Source organism: Xyrauchen texanus, chromosome 26, assembly GCF_025860055.1.
Source record: "Xyrauchen texanus isolate HMW12.3.18 chromosome 26, RBS_HiC_50CHRs, whole genome shotgun sequence".
In the NCBI taxonomy this organism is placed as follows: domain Eukaryota; kingdom Metazoa; phylum Chordata; class Actinopteri; order Cypriniformes; family Catostomidae; genus Xyrauchen; species Xyrauchen texanus.
In genome coordinates this window covers 1,822,934-1,827,230 of record NC_068301.1, presented here as the reverse complement: position 1 = coordinate 1,827,230, position 4,297 = coordinate 1,822,934, and the positions used below count along the sequence as shown (strand labels likewise).

Below are 4,297 nucleotides of genomic sequence, written 5' to 3'. Positions count from 1 at the left end.
CAGGTTATGATTCAGAGAAGGAAGCTGATCCAAATAAACTTGGTACTGAACCTTCCTTCAGTATCAACCGGCTCGCGAATCCACACTTGAAAGCGTTCATGTTCGTAAAGCAATCGTCATTAAAATGAGGCGAACACAGCACAAGGTTCGGGCGATACTTGTGTGGTATAGTTGTAAATATAAACTCTAGCCACTGATTCTTCACATGCTCGTCCCTGGGCAGTGGAAAAAAGGTCACTTTTGATACGCACTTCAGAACACAGCGTCTTGTTGTCGACATGATGTTTTCAAGTTTTCCCTGGTGTCTGCGCGCGCAGTGAGTGGGCGCGGCCAATTTGATAACTTTTCATCTTGACGTCACAACGAAAAGGAAAATGACTCGTTGGAAAAACGATTCATTACATTGACTCAGAGTCGACTCCTACTTTTGAGAGACAATAACTTTTTTTACGGTGAACTTTCATATATAAAACTTTGCAGGATGTTTTTGTTCACTTAAATCTGTTACACACTACATGAAAGGTAATTTTCAAAATTCCATAATAGGTGCCCTTTAATGTTCTTCTGGGTTAGCAGTGGTTTTTGTCTCGTCTCTCTTCCACGGATGGCATTTTTGCCCAGTGTCTTTCTGATAGTGGAGTCATGAACAGTTTAGTGATGCGAGAGAGGCCTGCAGTTCCTCGGATGTTGTCCTTGGCTTTTTTGTGACATCCTGGATGAGTCGTATCTGTGCTCTTGGAGGATTTTTGGAGGATTCACTTCTGGGAAGGTTCACTACTGTGCCACGTTTTCTCCATTGGGAGTTAATGGCTCTCACTGTGTTTCTTTGGAGTCCCAGAGCCTTTGAAATTCATCAGTCTGGAAAGGGTTACAAATCTATTTCAATGAACTTTTTCCTCATTTATGACATTTCTTTCGACCTTGGCATAGTGTTGTGCTGGGTGAGACCTTTTAGTCAACTTCTTGCTGCTGAAAATGTTCTCTTTAGGTGTTGATCTGATTGAACAGGGCTGGCTGTAATCAGGCCTGGGTGTGTCTTGTCCAGCTGAACCCCATATTAGTTATCGGTATCAGCAAAATCCACTATCGGTCGAGCTCTAATATGGAGGATTGTAACGGAGTCACCATCACTGTTTATGGACTACTAAATCATGATTATTAATGCAAAATATTGTAAAGAAAAAAACACAGAGAGACTTCCTGGTTGAGTTATTTTATTCAGGATGGCAAGGAGCCATGTATTGTATCACCCTGGTAACAGCATAGCAACTAGATGGGGTTACCCTAGCAACCAAGTAACAAATTGCATATCTCTGCACCAGAACATCATAGTGACTTCCGTGTTGACTTATTCCTCTCAGGATGCCAAGGAGCCTTGATAAATACCACCTTGTGATTTTTAAGTACTAGTTTATGTCTGATATGAAAATGTTTTGTTTCCGTGTACACTTTATTTAAATATTTTTACAATTCTTTGCAATTATTTTTAATATTGTCACTTTAGGTCCTCCATAGTCTGGAGCTCAATGCTGATTGGGTGTAATTGTAAATATTTGTTAATAACATGTAATAACAATGTGTATTAGTCATGAAGTATGTGTATTTGAATGTGTATCACCATCGACGTGAATAGTAGTGAGCAGAATGACTCCTCTGATTGGCTCGCTTTAAATTCATACTTACCTGGCAGGAGAGACACTATGATCATGAAGGTGGTTCACCCAGGGTGAGGCTCAGTCATTGCACTCCGACTGTGCTGACCCCTGCGAATTCCCCAAATGTGGGAATCTCGACTGCATAATTTCTGGTAGTGGGGGACTGCGTTCGCGCTCTCCCCTGATTATCTGGTTAAAGACAGATTAAACATTAATATATTAACATATATAGCATGTACATTCAGTACAGCCACTTTAGAGTGTTTTCAAGCATGAAAGGCTCGTTTTAAGGTTCTTTTTATGCACCTCAATCACGTTCAAGTTGTGATTTTGTCCAAAACTTTAATTTTGCATCGTTTGAGCTATGTTGCACAGGGATTATTTCTGTACGTTGGATCATTGTGTAGCTGGGTGATTCTCGCGAAATTAGACATATGAGGTGTCATGAAACATTTTGATGATAAAAGTAAATGCTATCAAAATAAGAAGGATACAGTTATAAACATCTCTTCATGTACTATTTTGCACATTATTTCAAATGACATCATAAAAACCAATTTTGTTGTTTTTTCCACATTTAAGGGGAAATGTTTCATTACCGCAACGTGTCCATGATTGGATTTGTGTTCTTTGAGATGGAAATATTTATAATTAAAAAAAATAAAAAGCTTCAGTGCATGTTATACTATAAACATTTACAGTAAAGAAACATGTGGTATTTGTTGATCACTGGTAAATGTAGTGACAACAATAAGGAATATAAATGTGTCCAAGACCAATTTTCTCATCCTCCGCAACAATTTTCAATCATTGTTTAAGTCCTCAAGGAACTAACATTTTCAAGAAATTTTGTTGGAAGGGACATAATTGACTGTGACACTCAAGATGGCTACCAGGTAAGCAGTTCTTATTTTTTCTCTCCAAATAAAAGTTAAAATTTTGTTTGTCATAGTACCTACACAACTTTTTAGTTCTCATTACTGAAACATGAGTTTGTGAAGTTTTAAAAAATGTTGCCGTTTTAATTTTTTGATTACTATATACCCCATTATGGTCTAAATATAAAAAGAGAGGGAAACAATTGAAGGCCTGTTGCGGTGGAGATACTCAATGTTTCGGTGATCAGAAACAGACTTCTGAAGGAGGGACGTGCACTATAACTCTTGCTCATTTCAATATAACTTGATATTTGCCTTAAACACTTCTTGAACAAATTGCGTAAACCTTGCAGAAATGTCACCTCCTCTGCTAGACATTTCTGCATTTTACCTGACATATGGGCAAAACATAAAAAACGCTCATGAATGAGTTACAGTTGGGGGAAAACGTGATTGGTACAAAGTAGAGATGCAACGATTGCAATTTTCTTGGCCGATTTCCGATTTTTTGCAAGTGTGACCTGCCGATACCGATTTTTTCCGATTTTCTTTCCAAGAACTATTATTGACCACATATACAAACAAAATCTACCTTGCTTCAATGCTAAATTTTATTTTCATAATAAAATTAATTATTAAACATTACAATTTCCCCCAAACTGCACTAAGTTACAGGATCTTCTCTCACTTAAACAACTCTGAAAATAAAGTGCTCTGTGACTGGAAAGAGGTAGAAATAACAATTAACTGCAAATGAGTTGCTTTATATAACAGATGTCATTTTCCACTATTTTTATAAATGGACCTTTTTCTCTTTATTACTACTCGTCTAACAAAACAATTCCAAACATCTGAAAAACTGAAGTGTCCAATACGCTCAACTTACGTTAGATGTCCAAATATCAGTTGTAAAACGGAGCACTGCTTCGGGAACGGCTTGCATATCCCGTGTCAACACTCCCGTTTTTCCCAGGAGTCTCCCGTTTTGTTATTTCTCCCAAAAAAAACTCCCGTAATTTGTATGGCCCAAACCACGTTATATGAATAATCAAATCAATATATTATTCCAAGGTGGTCCAGTTGCCATGACCACAATCTGGCAACCTACAACCCATTTGCACTGTTGATATCCGCGCAGGCAGTAGACGCGGGATGTTAAATCAAGCATCACTGGTAGATGGGAGGAGAAGAATCAGCTGGTGCTCCGGTGAAAAAACAAAATATACATGTAAATTTAACAACAGCTGGATGGAAGAATTGAATTTCATATCCCGAAGCCATATCGACAATGGCCACGCCTTTCGTAATGTGTGTCGCACTGATTTTAATATCGGACACGGTGGGAAAAATTACGTTAAATCACAACGGCACAATTTGTATGTATTTAGCCTGCCTCTGCCATCCAGCACCCCCCTTCCCCTGTCCCGGATTTGTGTACCCAAATGTTGACAGAAAACAGGCTTCGTGTGTGACATGACACGAGATTAAACAACTCGGGCAACACGATGTCGGAAAGTACCTCATACTCTGTATCGAGGACATTTATCAGATTTCTGATCCCTCTGTCCTCAACTATGGAGAACAGCTGGTCATCCAGGGCCATGAATTCCATCATTTTCCTTGTAATTGCTTTGGTATTTTCGCTGCTCATTCCAAGGAATGATAGGAGAGGCTGCTGACTTGTGACTGGCTCTGAGCTCTGGCTAGCTTTAGCTGCATTCACTTTTTAGCTTCTTTTTTAAAATGGGCATTTTCAGCTGGGTG

The 4,297-nt window shown here is 38.8% G+C and overlaps 1 non-coding gene across 1 annotated transcript; it reads left to right on the top strand.

Annotated features, from left to right (window-relative positions):
- Nucleotides 1-1,675: 1,675 nt before the first annotated feature.
- On the top strand, nt 1,676-1,839 carry LOC127620430 (U1 spliceosomal RNA). The gene has a single exon (XR_007967717.1). It is a non-coding gene; the product is annotated as a U1 spliceosomal RNA (small nuclear RNA).
- Nucleotides 1,840-4,297: the final 2,458 nt, after the last annotated feature.